Source organism: Haliotis rubra, unplaced genomic scaffold (genome assembly GCF_003918875.1).
Source record: "Haliotis rubra isolate DU_JTF1 unplaced genomic scaffold, ASM391887v1 Scf43, whole genome shotgun sequence".
Lineage (NCBI taxonomy): Eukaryota > Metazoa > Mollusca > Gastropoda > Lepetellida > Haliotidae > Haliotis > Haliotis rubra.
Window position 1 is genome coordinate 295,620 of NW_025767113.1, and position 19,538 is coordinate 315,157.

At 41.4% G+C, this 19,538-nt stretch overlaps 1 protein-coding gene and 1 long non-coding RNA gene across 3 annotated transcripts in view; one reads left to right on the forward strand and one right to left on the reverse strand.

Annotated features, from left to right (window-relative positions):
- Window positions 1-5,208, reverse strand: part of LOC124289019 (orexin receptor type 2-like) — a 38,293-nt gene extending 33,085 nt beyond the window's left edge. The window contains exon 1 of the mRNA XM_046725618.1: window positions 4,639-5,208. The gene's annotated coding sequence lies outside the window, so the exon portion shown is untranslated. The remainder of the gene's footprint in view (window positions 1-4,638) is intronic.
- A 7,008-nt stretch (window positions 5,209-12,216) lies between these two features.
- LOC124289020 lies at window positions 12,217-15,739 on the forward strand. 2 transcript variants are annotated; one of them, XR_006901566.1, is made up of 2 exons: window positions 12,217-12,388; window positions 15,150-15,739. It is a non-coding gene; the product is annotated as an uncharacterized LOC124289020 (long non-coding RNA). The 2 variants fall into 2 exon arrangements; XR_006901567.1 differs by lacking the exon at window positions 12,217-12,388 and adding an exon at window positions 12,619-12,940.
- The last annotated feature ends 3,799 nt before the right edge of the window (window positions 15,740-19,538 follow it).

A 19,538-nucleotide genomic window follows, 5' to 3' on the forward strand; every position in this document is an offset into this window, starting at 1 on the left:
CAACGACAGTCTGTATGCTTCAACTCAACAAGAACTATGACAGTCTTTGTGCTTCAACTGAACAAGGACAACGACAGTCTGTATGCTTCAACTGAACAAGGACAACGACAGTCTGTATGCTTCAAATGAACAAGGATTGCGACAGTCTGTATGCTTCAACTGAACAAGCACTATGACAGTTTGTATGCTTCAACTGAACAAGGACTACGGCAGTCTGTATGCTTCAACTCAACAAGGACTCTTACAGTCTGCATACAAGCTTCAACTCAACAAGGACAACGACAGTCTGTATGCTTCAAATGAACAAGGATTGCGACCGTCTGTATGCTTCAACTGAACAAGCACTATGACAGTTTGTATGCTTCAACTGAACAAGGACAACGACAGTGTGTATGCTTCAACTGAACAAGGAATACGACAGTCTGTATGCTTCAACTGAACAAGGACTACGACAGTCTGTATGCTTCTATGGACCAAGGACTACGACAGTCTGTATGCTTCAACTCAACAAGGAATACGACAGTCTGTATGCTTCAACTGAACAAGGACAACGACAGTCTGTATGCTTCAACTGAACAAGAACTACGACAGTGTGTATGCTTCACCTGAACAAGGACTATGACAGTCTGTATGCTTCAACTGAACAAGGACTGCGACAGTCTGTATGCTTTAACTGAACAAGGTCTAGAACAGTCTGTATGCTTCAACTGAACAAGGACTACAGCAGTCTGTATGCTTTAACTGAACAAGGACTACGACAGTCTGTATGCTTCACCTGAACAAGGACAACGACAGTCTGTATGCTTCAACTGAACAAGGACAACGACAGTCTGTATGCTTCAACTGAACAACGACAACGACAATCTGTATGCTTCAACTGAACAAGGACAACAACAGTCTGTATGCTTCAACTGAACAAGGACAACGACAGTCTGTATGCTTCAACTGAACAAGGACAACAACAATCAGTATGCTTCACCTGAACAAGGACAACGACAGTCTGTATGCTTCACCTGAACAAGGACTACAACAATCTGTATGCTTCACCTGAACAAGGACAACGACAGTCTGTATGCTTCACCTGAACAAGGACAACGACAGTCTGTATGCTTCAACTCAACAAGAACTATGACAGTCTTTGTGCTTCAACTCAACAAGGACAACGACAGTCTGTATGCTTCAACTGAACAAGGACAACGACAGTCTGTATGCTTCAAATGAACAAGGATTGCGACAGTCTGTATGCTTCAACTGAACAAGCACTATGACAGTCTGTATGCTTCAACTGAACAAGGACAACGGCAGTCTGTATGCTTCAACTCAACAAGGACTCTTACAGTCTGCATGCTTCAACTCAACAAGGACAACGACAGTCTGTATGCTTCAAATGAACAAGGACAACAACCGTCTGTATGCTTCAACTGAACAAGCACTATGACAGTTTGTATGCTTCAACTGAACAAGGACAACGACAGTCTGTATGCTTCAACTGAACAAGGAATACGACAGTCTGTATGCTTCAACTGAACAAGGACTACGACAGTCTGTATGCTTCTATGGACCAAGGACTACGACAGTCTGTATGCTTCAACTGAACAAGGAATACGACAGTCTGTATGCTTCAACTGAACAAGGACAACGACAGTCTGTATGCTTCAACTGAACAAGAACTACGACAGTCTGTATGCTTCAACTGAACAAGGACAACGACAGTCTGTATGCTTCAACTGAACAAGGACTACGACAGTCTGTATGCTTCAACTGAACAAGGACTACGACAGTCTGTATGCTTCTATGGACCAAGGACAACGACAGTATGTATGCTTCAACTGAACAAGGACAACGACAGTCTGTATGCTTCAACTGAACAAGGACTACGACAGTCTGTATGCTTCAACTGAACAAGGACAACAACAGTCTGTATGCTTCAACTGAACAAGGACTACAGCATCCTGTATGCTTTAACTGAACAAGGTCTAGAACAGTCTGTATGCTTCAACTGAACAAGGACTACAGCATCCTGTATGCTTTAACTGAACAAGGACTACGACAGTCTGTATGCTTCACCTGAACAAGGACAACGACAGTCTGTATGCTTCACCTGAACAAGGACAACGACAGTCTGTATGCTTCAACTGAACAAGTACAACGACAGTCTGTATGCTTCAACTGAACAAGGACAACAACAGTCTGTATGCTTCAACTGAACAAGGACAACGACAGTCTGTATGCTTCAACTGAACAAGGACAACAACAATCTGTATGCTTCAACTGAACAAGGACAACGACAGTCTGTATGCTTCACCTGAACAAGGACAACAACAATCTGTATGCTTCACCTGAACAAGGACAACGACAGCCTGTATGCTTCAACTGAACAAGGACAACAACAATCTGTATGCTTCACCTGAACAAGGACAACGACAGTCTGTATGCTTCACCTGAACAAGGACAACGACAGTCTGTATGCTTCAACTCAACAAGAACTATGACAGTCTTTGTGCTTCAACTCAACAAGGACAACGACAGTCTGTATGCTTCAATGGAACAAGGACTACGACAGTCTTTATGCTTCAATAGAACACCCACCACCCCACCATCCACCCTCTGCACCATCGCCCCAACATCCCAGTTCTAAGGACAGGACGCCCTGAAATCCGTACATTAACGACCTTGATTGTTGTAATTCATTTGATCGCCACAGCTGTTCCAAGGCAGAACAACAGAAATCATAGGTAAATCCGACAGCAAATTCTCGTAATTGAAACGTAATTACTCCATTGATTTTAGACAGGCCCTCGAGTTAGCAATAATGACAGATGTTACCAGCACACGCGGGACGTGCTAGCACCCATCTCCCCCTGTCGGAACTGGGACAACACTGCTATTGATTGACGTCATTACAGGTAAACATAGCGAGTCGAAGGATCCACTGTATAACTGCTGAGACACAACGAGCGCCAGCATCCCCACTACATGGACTGAGACACACAGCGGGCACCAGCATCCCCAATACATGGACTGAGACACACGGCGGGCACCTGCATCCCCAATACATGGACTGAGACACACAACGAGAACCTGCATCCCCGCTACATGGACTGAGACACACAACGAGCACCTGCATCCCATATACATGGACTGAGACACACAACGAGCACCTGCATCCCATATACATGGACTGAAACACACAACGAGAACCTGCATCCCCAATACATGGACTGAGACACACAGCGGGCACCAGCATCCCCAAAACATGGACTGAGACACACAACGCGCACCAGCATCCCCACTACATGGACTGAGACACACAAGAGCACCAGCATCCCCACTACATGGACTGAGATACACAGCGGGCACCCGCATCCCCACTACATGGACTGAGACACACAGCGGGCACCAGCATCCCCAAAACATGGACTGAGACACACAACGAGCATCAGCATCCCCACTACATGGACTGAGGCATACGACGAGAACCTGCATCCCCAAAACCTGGACTGAGGCACACAAGAGCACCAGCATCCCCACTACATGGACTGAGACACACGGCGGGCACCAGCGTCCCCGATACATGGACTGAGACACATAGCGAGCGCCAGTATGTGTAGATTTTTATGATAATTGCTTTAATAATCAGTTTCACAGCTGGGCGAAAGCCCGTCTCGGGACTCCTTTCACCTATACCCACGACCTGATACACACATGTGCTCGTTGAGACTGTCACATGGGCCTGCTCATAAACACTTTCCTAACCCTGATCTTGGCAGGAAACAACCTATTCATAAAACGTGAATATTTAAGTTTGTTCATGACTCTTGAAGCGTTGAAGTGATGTCATCAAGTGACAGATCTGACTGAAGCAAAGTAAAGTACAGCTTAAAGAACTTAAGTGCACCATCTGCCAAGTGCATTAACCCAAGCGCAAAGTTGCCCAGTGCATTCAAGGATGTATATATTTTCCAAATATGTTCTCTCACGATTATCCATTGTCATTGATTACTAAGTATACTGTATATATTGAAACTCGAGCAGATGTGGATCTAACACTTGTCCTGCTCAGAGATCTGACGTGTAAATATTTAACTTAACGAACCAGCTATCTGTCCTTTGTGAATGACGTCATGATCACGTGTGGCCAGGGGAAGTAACAAATGAACTCCCTCCCACAACAGAACACGTTAACAACCTTTCACCTCCAAACAAACCGTTTGTTTCCTGATTTGTATGGAGTCGGTTCTAGGGAGCGCTGTGTCTGTATATCGCCGTAGTAGTGGGGGAAACCCCTTCACTGTATCACTTCGGCCCTTTGTCCGGTATGAGATGAAGGACTCGTGACAAGGAAAACTGATGAATCTGACGTTAAATCAAACTACCTCACTCACTCATGCAAGTGAGCTCACTCATACTGACTCAAACTTGTGTGACACAGCTTACACGTTCAAAATACTCAGTGACGTCACACCGACGATACACGTGAAAGAATTCCTCCTTGGTTGTGACAGAGAGCTATTACTGCATTACGTCCCCCACCACGCTCTACCACTCGCCTGTTGGTGTTGTCAACAACTATACAGCTATAAAACGTCCATTGTCAATATATGTCTGCAATAAGAGGACAGTAACAGATTCACTTACCTATATATGTTGATTAATCCACATGAGTGTGACACAAGCCTGGAGCCCGCTACACCGAGCATACAGAGTCAGTAAACACGTCTACCATGGCCAACTGCCGCCACACTGTGGAACTTGCAATTCAAGACCGTTTCTGTCAATATCTCGTTTAACGCGAGATTAGGTCACGTGTGTTGTCAATTTCCTGACTGAAGCCCGTAGTGTGACCTGGTACATTGTTAACAGGTTGTATTCCAAGACATTTTAACCTTAAATCTGCTTTCCACAACGCGTTTATTTAGCCATATTGTCGCAATACGCCTGGCAGAGTCTGCCGCGCTCGGTGGCAGGCACATGTTGCGCGGCGTGTTCAAAGTTTCCTCAGTGAGAGATCTGGTTTCCAACAACGATGGGAGTGGAACAAAAATACAGACTTTTGTGAGTTTACAGGAAAGGAGGAAATGTCTTTGATTGAAATAACGCAATCAGGAATAAGACAAATGTTAAAAAAGACGCTCCGGAGAGGGAAATCAAAACACTTCTATTTTCATATTATTTTAACTACTTTCAAGAAAAGGGGTTATTGTAGGATTGTCTTGTACAATAACACTTGAGTTTATTGTCGGTGTGTTTGTCTGGTACAGTAACACTGACGGTTCCTGTTGGTGAGTCTCTCTTGTACAGTAACACTGATGGTTCCTGTTGGTGAGTCTCTCTTGTACAGTAACACTGATGGTTCCTGTTGGTGAGTCTCTCTTGTACAGTAACACTGACGGTTCCTGTTGGTGAGTCTCTCTTGTACAGTAACACTGACGGTTCCTGTTGGTGAGTCTGTCTTGTTCAGTAACACTCTCCTTGTCTGTCTTGTTCAGTAACACTGACGGTTCCTGTTGGTGAGTCTGTCTTGTACAGTAACACTGACGGTTCCTGTTGGTGAGTCTCTCTTGTACAGTAACACTGACGGTTCCTGTTGGTGAGTCTCTCTTGTACAGTAACACTGACGGTTCCTGTTGGTGAGTCTTCTCTACAGTAACACTGAGTAACACTGACGGTTCCTGTTGGTGAGTCTCTCTTGTACAGTAACACTGACGGTTCCTGTTGGTGAGTCTCTCTTGTACAGTAACACTGACGGTTCCTGTTGGTGAGTCTCTCTTGTACAGTAACACTGACGGTTCCTGTTGGTGAGTCTCTCTTGTACAGTAACACTGACGGTTCCTGTTGGTGAGTCTCTCTTGTACAGTAACACTGACGGTTCCTGTTGGTGAGTCTCTGAGTCTCTCTTGTACAGTAACACTGACGGTTCCTGTTGGTGAGTCTCTCTTGTACAGTAACACTGACGGTTCCTGTTGGTGAGTCTCTCTTGTACAGTAACACTGACGGACGGTTCCTGTTGGTGAGTCTCTTGTACAGTAACACTGAGTCTCTTGTTCAGTAACACTGACGGTTCCTGTCGGTGAGTCTCTCTTGTACAGTAACACTGACGGTTCCTGTTGGTGAGTCTCTCTTGTACAGTAACACTGACGGTTCCTCACTCATACTGACTCAAACTTGTGTGACACAGCTTACACGTTCAAAATACTCAGTGACGTCACACCGACGATACACGTGAAAGAATTCCTCCTTGGTTGTGACAGAGAGCTATTACTGCATTACGTCCCCTACCACGCTCTGTCATTCGCCTGTTGGTGTTGGTAAAAGTCAACACTGACGGTTCCTGTTCGTGAGTCCCTCTTGTACATTAACACTGACAATTATTGTTGGTGTGCTTGTCTTATACTTTAACATTGTAGATTATTGTCGGTGTGCTTGTCTTATACTTTAACATTGTTGATCATTGTCGGTGTGCTTGTCTTGTAATTTAACACTGACGATTATTCTTGGTGTGCTTGTCTTATACTTTAACATTGTTGATCATTGTCGGTGTGCTTGTCTTGTACATTAACATTGACGATTATTGTTGGTGTGCTTGTCTTATACTTTAACATTGTTGATCATTGTTGGTGTGCTCGTCTTGTACTTTAACATTGTAGATCATTGTCGGTGTGCTTGTCTTGTACTTTAACATTGTAGATCATTGTCGGTGTGCTTGTCTTGTACTTTAACATTGTGTATTATTGTCGGTGTGCTTGTCTTGTACTTTAACATTGTAGATCATTGTCGATGTGCTTGTCTTGCATATTAACATTGAGTATTATTCTTGTATGTTTGTCTGTGTGTTTGTCTTGCATATTAACACTGAGCATTATTCTTTGTACAATTATCCCAGATATGACAACAATAGTCAAATATCGGCATCACAAACGATTTGTACATGGTTTCTAGCGTTTTTCTGGAGAGGCGATATTTAAAACTTCGAAGACAATTTATCATGGTGCTAACTTTCTTAACAATATCTTCAATATGACTTTTCCATCCACAATCACTCTGTAGAGTTATACCCAGGTGTTTAGGACTTTCCACTTCTCGTATCAGGGTTTGGTTCATGTTCAAGGTCGGAATCGTGTCGTTTTTATGTTTACGAGAAAAATTGATTGTTTCGGTTTTATCAGGGTTGAAGGTGATTTAAACAATATTTATTCATTATTGAATGGACGGATTGGTAAACAGGCTATAAGCCTATAAAAATACCTCTCCGAATGCAATGCGATGGGAAATATTTATATACATTCATCATTACAGACAAGAGAACACACCATTAATGACTTAATGAAAAAGACAGTAGTATAATTAATCAATTAGGTAAAAAATCGTTTTGTTGAGGTAAAATAGTCATGTACAGATTTTACAATATTTTCATTGATTTCGTCAGAATATGAGTAACTTCCACATTGTACAGATTGAATATTAAAACCATTTATGTAATAGAAACACTTGAAGGTAACTTGCCACTTGTCTGCCCAGCTAGAGATAAGGTTTAAATCATCGTTCAGACAGGATGCGGCAGTATCACGATCATCTACAATTACGTAAAGTGAGGTGTCGTCAGCAAATAAACGTATGTGGCTTTTTATAAAAAGTAAGGGTCCCAAAACGGAACCTTGTGGGACGCCAGCAAGTACAGGTTTATAATCGGAACTGTATCCATTAATGACGACTTTTTGTGATCTGTTTTGTAAATTACTTCCAACCAATCCAAACGTGATCCACCAATGCCATAGGTTTTAAGTTAAGTATTATTCTTGGTATGTTTGTCTGTGTGCTTGGCTCGCTGAGTATTATTCTTGGTATGTTTGTCTGTGTGATTGTCTTGTATGTTAACACTGAGTATTATTCACGGTATGTTTGTGGTGGTTTAAACATATTTTATTCTATTCAAGAAGCAAGAAAAGGATTGGCAAACAAGCCTAAATGGCTTATATTAATGCCGCTCCATCATACATGTGAAGGTTCACATTTGTGCATAATACATATTTATAGTGGTTATATCAAGTTATCTCTGAATAATAAACAATCATGGATATCAACAATTTATCTCTGAATAATAACAATCATGGATATCAACAATTTATCTTGGTTCAGTTTCGTGGCCAGTTGATACAAATAAAAAAAAAATAAGAGAAGCTACAAAACTTTATGAATCAAAACGTTTTGATGTAATAATGAATTGATGGACTGACCGTAGAATATCCATATTCGTCTGATGAGATACTGAGTTATTGCCATTTAGCACATCCCGCAGGGAGAACCCTTTCACATAGAAATACGATTCGTATCGAGTGGTATTATATTTAGGACACATGAAAAAATAGTGGAATACATCCTCATAATCTTGTGAGCAGGAACAAAAAGCATTATCAGAAATGAAACGATTATACTTATCACTGATTAAGTCACTGCATCCCAACCTAAGGCGGCAGTGTATTATTTGACAAAATCGACTACCAAAATTTAGATCGAACATTGTGTTGGTATTAACTTGTGGTGTGATTGAATTCTTAAACTGTCCAACAGAGGACGCGTTTGTAGCATTTGTAGGTGGGTCATTCCACAGTTTAATTGTATCGGGCAAAAACGATTTGGCGTAATAAGCAGATTTGCTTCTTATAGTCTGATAAGTTTCATTATTCCTAAGATTTTAGTTACTGTTATCAGAAACATTCCCTGGAGCAAGATCACAAAGATAGTCAGGAACCATATGGTTTACCATTTTGTAAAATAATGTTAATTTAAAAGTTTCTCTCCGTTTCGATAAGGAAGTCATGTTTGTCTCATGATATAGTTTCGCATGGCTTTACCTCTAACTGCACCGCATATTGTGCGTAAGGCATCTAAGTGAAGGTTTTCTAGTGTTCCTTTGTACAATTGTCCCAGAGATGACAGCAATAGTCAAATAGAGGTAAGATAAAGGATTTATACATTGTTTCGAGAGTTTTGCGTGATAGTCTATATTTAAAACTACGAAGGCAGTTAATCATAGGGCTAATTTTCCTTATCATTTCATTAATGTGGGAATGCCAGAGGAGGTTTCCTGAAAAATAATGCCTAGGTGTTTATGAATCTGCTCTTCATTTATAGGCGTACCATTCATCGAGAGGGGAGGTTTCTTAGAAGTTTTCGTTTTGTGTGAAAACTGGATAGTTTCAGTTTTGTTTGGATTAAATTTTACTTGCCAGGTTTCCGCCCATTTAGATATTCTGTCTAAATCTGAGTTAAGAATAAATGCACTCGTATGGGGATCGTCGATTATTACATAGAGTGATGTGTCGTCTGCGAAAAGGCGTATATTACTTTCGATTCCATCAACTATGTCGTTTATGTATATTAAGAATAAAAGAGGTCCAAGGACTGATCCTTGGGGCACTCCGGCTATTATCGGTTTTAATTCTGATTTGTAACCTTGGATAACTACTCTTTGCATTCTATTTTGCAAATAACTTCCAAACCATTTCAGTAACTTCCCATCTATCCCACATGATTTTAGTTTATGGATAATCCCTTTGTGCCAAACTTTATCAAATGCCTTGCTTATATCGCAGAATACAGCTTTTACTTCTTTTCCGTTGTCTATAGCTTTAGCAATAAAGTTATACAAATGCGTGAGTTGGTAAGCTGTTGAGTCTCCTGGCATGAATCCAGATTGTACTTTTGAGAGGCAATTGTTATCTCTCATGAAGTTAAAGACATATTTAAATATACATTTTTCAAATGGTATGTTTGTCTGTGTGTTTGTCTTGTATGTTAACACAGAGTATTATTCTTGTTATGTTTGTCTGTGTGATTGTCTTGCATTTTAATACAGAGTATTATTCTTGGTATGCTTGTCTGTGTGATTGTCTTGCATGTTAAAACAGATAATTATTCTTGGTATGTTTGTCTGTGTGTTTGTCTTGCGTGTCAACATTGAGAATTATTCTTGGAATATTTGTCTGTGTGTTTGTCTTATATGTTAACATTGAGCATTATTCTCGGTTCGTTTGTCTTGGTGTTTTTCTTGTATGTTAATGTAGGAGTATGCCATTATGTATATATATGCAGCTGTTTTTTTAATTTGTATTTTAATCACTAAGTCTAGCCCTAGCTTAAACACTCAATCTAACCTGCTTCACTTTCACAATAGCACTGTCACCCCTGCGCTTACATTGTCTATTGTCTCTATTGTCTTGCCCCAGCCCCAGGCCCCTTATATTCAACAGCAGGGTGTTCTGTGGGTCAGCTACCATTTTCACTTGTCTGTCACTGGACATCGTTCTCAACAGTTTCTAACAGGTTAGAATATTTTTGGATTGTATATTGTATATTTTCATGTTTAGTGTGTATGTATTATTTCTTAGCTTCCTTTAAAGCATGTATCATATTATGTGTGGTAAATATAAACCAAATCAACTATTTGTAATATGTAGCATAACTAGGCCTTAGCAATACTTTACATATGTAAGTTTATTGTTGGTAATCCTAAATAACATTTTCCACGAGGATGTTACCTAACTTATAAATTATTGTGTAGGTAAACATAATGTGTACATCTACTTCTATAAACTTTGCATGTATGAATGAATGTATGTATGATGAGATGGGTTATTGGAACAGATATTTTATGTACAGTAGAGTGATAATGTACAGATGTAGAACGTTATATATTATTGGATTTACATATGTTTATGTTCAGATATGGCAAACATAGTTCCTGGCGTTTGTGACGGTAACGGGCACAGTGTCATACACTCGGTGAGGGTATTTTCATATTATGTTATGTGATGTTATGTTATGTCGTGCTACACGTGTATCTTGAAATATAAACATTATATACATATATACACACATGTCTGCTCTGTGACCTCATTGATCAGTAATGATTGTATTGATTATATATGATCGTAGTACTTACTGTTAATCCGTAATGATTGTATTGATTATATATGATCGTAGTACTTACTGTTAATCCGTAATTGATTACTATTATATATGATCGTAGTACTTACTGTTAATCCGTAATGATTGTATTGATTACTAGTATATATGATCGTAGTACTTACTGTTAATCCGTAATGATTGTATTGATTATATATGATCGTGGTACTTACTGTTAATCCGTAATGATTGTATTGATTATATATGATCGTAGTACTTACTGTTAATCCGTAATGATTGTATTGATTATATATGATCGTAGTACTTACTGTTAATCCGTAATGATTGTATTGATTATATATGATTGTGGTACTTACTGTTAATCCGTAATGATTGTATTGATTATATATGATCGTGGTACTTACTGCTAAGCCTCACATGTATTGGCCCATGAAGTGTTGTAGCGTATTTTGATGCAATGTATTTATTTTTCACAGGGCTTAAAACTGACATCTACAGAAACTATTTGCCATTGTGACATATACCAAACCACTCCGGTTACATTAACATTGAGTATTATTCTTGGCACATTTAAAGTTATCGTCCTGTTGTCTGTGAGGGAGAAGATAACTCTCGCTTACATGCTAAAATCCAAAACTATATCATGTTTCCCTTTGTAAAACATATAGTATGTTTTTCAGATTATATGACGGTATTGACCTGTAGGTATTGGCCTGTAATTTCGATCAGGTCGACCTGCATGATGGAGCTGTGATGGACACATTTGACCATCCCATCAGCGGGTGATTCAGATGGTGATTGAAACGCTCGTAAAATATAATTCTTCCGTCTATCGTCAGGTTAGTTTATGTCGATTGTGATGGGGTGACCGTGACGGCTCAGGAACGTTGATTCCTGCGTTCTGCTGGTAATTCCTGGTCAAGATGGCTGTATGGGGTCTGGCATTATCATGTTAAAAATGCAGGCCTCGACCATGTGCTACCATTAATGGAATAAGTTCGGGTGCTAGCACCTGGTCGCAGTAACCAGCAGCATTAAGGTTCCCACGGATAACCAGAGTCGGGAACGGGCAATCCCACAGAAAGCACCCAAAACCATGAACTTCCGCCCAAATCTGTCAATTTCCTGTACACAACACTAAGTATAACGTTCACGGTGTAGCCTCCACAGGGTAAATCTTGATTCATCACTGAAGACAACTCGATTCCAGTCTCTCTGAGTCATTCGGTTACGAAGGTGACGTAACACAATTTGACCTCCGTCTGTGACGTCACACGTGGTCGACCAGGCCTAGCGCCCAGCAGTGTTACCAATGTGTTGCAGTGTCTGTAAATCATAAACAGTCCGACGGCTGCACCCCATTGTCCTTGCAACGTCACTTACTGACGTTACCGCTTCCAGCATGCCGACATTTTAGCGCTAATATTGTGGGGTGCACGATGTTTGGATTGACTGTTCTGTGGTGCGATTTTTCTTGAGTTGATACCTGAGGATTAATATTATGATACCCGAAAACTGTCTACTATAACAATTCATATTTTTTATTTACAAGAATGAATTGTGAAGTGTTTTTTTTAATCAGTATATATTATGCATATTTCAAAACAATTTTCAAGTCTATATTTATTCCAGATGGCTCAAAACAATATTACAAAATAATTGCTTTTCAATTTTATAACCATCAGACAACAGGCCTGCAAAACATCACAACACATTGACGTGAAACATCGGAATTTTTCTTGGCCTTACCCCAGACAATATACAGGTTGTATATTTATCACGATATTTCTTGAATAAGTAGCTTGGCCGCTCAGAATGGTCAACCGTCCATAGGCCAGTCGTGATGGACACCATAGTGTCAGGCCTATACTTCGCTACGAATACGATGAGCTTGTCTCGCTCAGAGGAAGTGCTTTGAACAAGGCTGGATTTCAATCTGGATCTACCACAGGAATGTGTGCTGGGCAACTCTTAGGGCGGAAGATCAAACTATGACAATAAACACAGAACAGAGGTAAGCGAGGAGGTGTAAGACGACATGTGAGAGCTCGTAAGTCGAGACCACCGCTCCAAACAATCGTATCTAATGTGATCTGTTCGGAACAAGATTGATGAAGTTGATGCATGCACACGATATATGTACGAATTCAGAGATAGCTGTATGTTACGTTTCACTGAAACCTGGCTCAATGACGCCATGAGCAGCGACAGTTTGATTGTGCCAACTTTTGCCTCACCTAGACATGAGTGAAGAGAAGACTGATAAATCCATAGGAGGCGGAGTATGTATATATGTTCATCAAACATGGTGTAAGAACATTGTGGTACGAGAGAAGATATGCATTGCGGCCATCTCATCTTCCCCGTGAGTTCGGGCAGACATTCACGATTCTCACATGTATCCCACCTAGTGCTAACAATAACTACGATGTCATCTACAATCACGTGCAAAGCTTGAATCAATATCACCCGAGGCTCCTAAGCTTGTGTTCGGCGACTGTAACGTTGCGTCACTAAGAACTAAGAAAATTGATCACGATGATTGGGGAATTTCGCATTATATTTTTTATAAATCTCGAGAAGATGATGAGAAGATATGATGTCGACAGATTTGCTTCTCATTACAAAGCAAAAGTGTGAACTTTCTGTTCAAGATTCTGGGATCAAGGATGTGTTGCAATAGATGCATTCACTGAGCATTGTGTGATACAACCAAATGGACTGTGCCACCTGTGTATCTTGTTTGTAGAGTTCTAGCTCATGTGAAGGTTTGCAAAGTTAAAGGTTATTTGGTTGTACCTGCGTGTTACTCTGCCAGTTACTGGCCACTGTTCAGTCCGAAGGGAACTGTCATACCTGAAGTGCTTGATTACGTGTATTGACCCAGAGACAAGGAAGCTTATGTACCCAGTCTGATTCCAGGGGTTATGTTTGGTGAGAGAGACTTAACCTTTGACATGTTGGCAATCAATATGAAATACTCATTGACTTATTCTCTTTGCAGATGTCTTTGAGATTGCTTACGCTGGTGACATTCATAGCCTTTCAGGGCCATGCAGAGAGTTAGTAGAATTCCAGAACTTCTGCACGAGCTGAGATGTATGATTAGGGAATTCAGAGGTAGTTAAAGTGGGCGAGAAGTAATGATATGCCTGTTATTTTCCTGTTAAACCTTTACATTGTGCCATATTACCTAGTTTCTGTGATGCAACTAAGCCACTCTTTCTCGCCCGTACATGCGGCTTTTTATAGCATTCGTCATGCTCATAGTATTATAGGCTTACCCAGTCCTACTGATAATCTTCAGGTGAGAAATGTGTTGGAGGCTGCAAAGAGCAAATTGGCTAAACCAGTGTGTAAAAAAGAACTTATATCTATCGATATATTAGAAAGTTTGGTTGATTTTTATTCGGATACAGAGTGTTTGAAAGATGTCCACATTGTGTCAATGTGCCTGCTTGTCTATGCAGGTTTTCTGAGATCTGCAGAGTTGCTGAGTTTGAGACGCACTGTTATTTTGATTTATGAAGCTTGTATGACGGTTTTCATTGAGAAATCAATGACTGATATGTATAGAGATGTGGGGTGGTTATTGATCAGCAGGACAGGTACCAAGATGTGTCCCGTCATGTGCATGGTTGGAGAAGTATCTGGCGTTAACGCAGTTTCCCGAAGAATCACAAGAGTACTGGTATAGGAACATTTCCAAGTGCCTCAGAAAAGAAGATAGGGCTATGACTTATTCTCGTTTGAGAGAGTTGTTTATTGAAACGTTTTCTCCATTCGTGTCTTATATTGAGCAGTACGGGTTGCACAGTTTGCGTGTTGGTGGTGCGGCTGCTAACAGTGGCATACCGGACAGGATGTTTAAGAGGCATGGCAGATAGAAGCGCGAGAGCTCTAAAGACGATTATGGCAAAGATTATATAGAGACGCAGTCACTTGGCCTCTAGTTTTGCCCGTTTTTAGGGTCTCGCGGTGGTGCACAACATAGCCATCTAATGTGTGTCATGTTATTTGTTCTATTGTGTTGGAGGGGTTAGGAGAAATGATATTTTTCTAGCTTGTGGGACGAATGAGATATATATCACTTTTTCCTAGCGACTGGGAATACAACAAAGGGGTTAATTCAGTCGTAGGTGACGCCTAATGAGAGTATATAAGGCGTATGATATTTGCAAAAGGTTTTGATATTGTACTTTAACCCATTCTAAATGTTTCAGGTCAATATATGGCTTGTCGCCATGAGAGAAGCTCGTCGCTGTCTGCAGGATCGTAGCTATTGCAGAGGCTCGTCGCCGTTTGTGGGGTTTGTCGCCGTCGGCAATGCTTGGTGCCGATAGAGGCTGGTTGCAATTGAGAGGCTTGTCGCCACCCTGAGAGGCTTGTCGCCACCCTGAGAGGCTTGTCGCCGTTGCCATGCTTGGTGCCGACAGAGAGGCTGGTCGCCGTCTGCCATGCTTGGTGCCGACAGAGAGGCTTGTCGCCGTCTGCCATGCTTGGTGCCGACAGAGAGGCTTGTCGCCGTCTGCCATGCTTGGTGACGACTGAGAAGCTGGTCGCCATCGGCCATGCTTGGTGTCAAAAGAGGCTTGTCGCCAGTTGAGAAGCTTGTCTCCGTCGACCATGCTTTGTGACGTTTAAGGCTTGTCGCCGTCTGCTAGGCTTAGCGCCACATGAGAGGTTCGTTGCCAGTTATATAGGTTTGTCAGTGTCTCTGAGAGGCTTGTCGCCTGCTTCCTTTCAGGCTAGTACATATATACACCCTTCTTTCACGCAATAAACCGCGGTGGTGCACAGCATAGCCATCCAATGTGTTTTATGTTATCTGTTGTGTGTTGGAGGGGCTAGGAGGATGATATTCTCTGTAATAAGCAAAATGGTTTTCGACGCGGGAGATCATATTGGCTCAAATACAAGCATCATTGAGACCCGGAGGCTAGTTAGAAAGCCCACCTTTGCTGCATTGTCGACTTTAGGAAGGCCTATGGCAGAATAGACAGACAATTACTTTGGGAAAGATTGACAGAAAGTGGCGTCAACGGGAGGATGTTTGCAGCTATCCAGTCATTATATTAGCATGTCAAGTGTGCAGTACAAGTCAGTCATTTAAAAACGGCATGGTTCGATTCCAATAGGAGGCTAAAACAAGGCTGTATTTTATCTCCTCTATATTTTAACCTTTACGACCTGATCAAGACTGTGAATGCGCTAGGGGTTGGTGTTTCTATAGAAGACGAGTGTTTAAGCATCAAGGAAGGATAACAATATATGGATGAACAACTTCTTTATTGCTGTGAGAGCGACGTTTCGGTGTAGGTTCTAACACCGTTATCAAGCAAGTGAAGAACAGCATAAGGATGAAGGAGCATATATACAAGTTAGAGAAGATGTTTGTACAGTACAATAGGGATAAGGAAACCAGACACAATAACAGCACAAGGGCTTAGATGAAGGAGCTAACAAATGAAGTCTGCAAAGTACACAATGGGAAGTGAAGCCTGTGGTATACATAAATAGGTGATTATGTGGATATGCGTTGTATACATAAATGGGGGATTATCGATGATGGGGATCTTTAATGAGCTGATAGTACGCAGGAGGTATGTAGTAACCTTGGTCACGGTTGATTGATGGCTGGAGTCTTTTGATGTAAATGGCTTCTTGGAGTTTCCTGAGTATATAGTCTTTGAGGTTGGCTGTTACACACTGTGACCCCCACCCCCACCCGTTACAACCCTTTTTCTTTCTTTACTAGGTCCCATTTTATTAAAATAAGTACAGCCTAACTGTACCACCATAACATATCCCCCCAACATGCTATACACTTATTTTATACTCACCTCCACCTCCTTTTTTTGGGTATGGTGGTTTATCCCTATTACTACATTATTAATTAATTTATATATCAACCCCACCTACCCCGTCGGCGACACTGGCCACGCTAAAAGCCGACGTAAAACCTCAAATTTCGTTCGTTACACACTGTAATACCCAAGAAGACATAAATCACATACTCATACACTGCCGGCTACAAAAGACAAACATTAAGCAACTACAAAACAGCATTCCCTCTAAATATCACAATAACATCCCACTACTCCTCAACCCCCCACAACCCAACAAGTATCTTCAACGCCCTAACATTATTCCTACAAAACTCAAACCTTCTAAAAAGAATCTAAAACTCATTAAACAAACTACAGCCACCTCTCTCACCTCCCACTTACTGCAACATTCAGGCCAGCCGTTCAAACCTCGATTATCCATTCTTCCTCCCTACAACTTCAGACACGGCTCTCAATTTCATTTATCCCTACTCTGCACACGCCACGCTCGCTCTTCCCTCTCGCTAAATGTAAACAACCCGTCACAAGCCCACACTGCCAAGGTCAAGGTCACTCGCCTGCCAGCTAACTAACACCGCTTGTCCCTCAACCCGACCTCTGCCTCTCTGCGCCTCCCTTGCTCCCCTCAAGGTGGTCGGGATTGTCTTTGATGTGATCTGATTTTGAGTCTAGTTTAGATTCTGAGGTCTGATGTTCAAAGAAGTAATGTTTAAGCATCCTAGCGTACGCAGATAATGTGGCGTTGCTGGCAGATACAGCAGAAGAGTTTTACTCGCAGGACACCAGTGTTTTTAGTATGTGCAAATGGCGACACGAATGGAGCATTGACTCCGCCATGGAGAATATGGAGAACATTTTACTCAGCTGTCTTGGGAATGGTGTATCAAGTAAAAGATGAATACCAACATGGAGAAGAGGAAAGTAGTACATGTTAGAGGACAATCGACACCAACAACAGATGTTGTATTCTCATGTGGAGGTGATGTACTTGCCATGCCGGACTCTTACCACTATCTTGAGGTGCTTCTTAGTGAACATTTAAACAACAGCACAACGGCGAAAACAGCGGCGAAGCACTCGGATTGTTCATTGCGAAATACAAGGCAATAAGAGGTCTACCTGCCAACGTTTATACGAAGCTGTGAGACACTATGGTATGGCCAGTCATGGGCTATGGATCCGCTATATGGGATACCTCAAACCATTCTCCAGTCAACGCTGTACACCAGCTATGAGGTTCCATCTCGGATTGGGGAAGTACGCGCCAAATCTTGCTGTAAATGGTGACTCCGGGTGGATTTCCCCCAAAGTACGACAGAGGACAAGCGCGGTTTGACACTGGGCAACAATGAAAAACGCAAGTCCAAGAAGAATTAACTAGAGGGTGTTTACGTGGGCAGATACTGCAACGAAAAAGAATTGGAATTTTAGAATAAGAACGCATCTTCGAGACTTGAACTTTATACATAATCTTGGCATTCAGTGGAGACGAAGCTTTTAGCCAAACTGGTCCGTAGAACTACGTTACAGCATCGTGGGAGGCAAAGGTCAAGGCTGACATGGGAACCATTGGTGCCAGCAGAAACAAACTCAGAACTTACAGAATGTCCAAACACAACTACACAACGGAACCTTGTGTCTAAAGTTTAGATGTGGAGTAGCGCCGCTGAGAGTGGAAACAGGACGTTACAAAAATATTCACCTAGATGAGAGACTCTGTTTCCACATATAGACGGTACAGAGGACGAGATACATGTGCTTTTAACCTGTCCGCTTTACAACGAAGAACGGAAGGATCTCGTCGATGCCAGCAAAGAAAACTGGCCAGACCTAGATTACCTGCCAACCAGCCATTTTTTTAGTAATATTCTAGGACACCCGAATTTAGTCTTTCACACCTCCAGAACCTGCCATAATATACTTTTTAAACGAAGGAGTATTTTATATACCTAAACTTTTAATTGGTATCCCTTTTATTATGTGTAAATTTTAATGTCTTATCTTTTAGATACGTTTATGTCATATTCTTATAATGTTTTAGTATTTACATTTTTTTGTCACTTGTAAATCGCTGGTCGATTAGTTGTGTATATTTATAACTTTGTACATAATTTATGAACTGTAACAAGTACACAAGTGAGACGATAATAAAACATTGATTGATTGACTGAACAGTTATGCCTCACTATCAGCAGTATGTCAAATGTCCCCCACGTCAACAGAAAACCGTCGACTTATGCTACGGCAATATCAAAGATGCCTACACTGGGAAATCAAAAGCTCCTCTTGGTTCGTCAGACCATAACTGTGTTGACCTTGTTCCAGTATATACACAGAGACTGAAGCGCGAACCAGAAGTTAAGAAGACGGTACTATCATGGGACACGGATTCAGTCAAGAAATTACAGGGTTATTTTGAATGTACTGATTTGGACGTATTTTGCGATAACTCATCTGACCCCGGTGCTATAACTGATTACATAACTTTCTGTGTAGACTCAATCACCCCGAAGAAGGAAATAACAATATATATTAACAACAAACCCTGGGCGACGAAGGAATTAAAAGTCATGCTTAGTGACAAGAAAAGAGCCTGTTGTACTAATGATAAATCCAAACTGAAGCCCATTCAAAGAGACATTAATGTGCAAGTGAAGAAGACTATAAACACAAATTGGAGCGACAATTCTACCAGACCAACAGTCGTCAGGCGTCGAAAGGAGTGAAGACCATGATCGGTCTGCAGAACAAGCCATCACATAT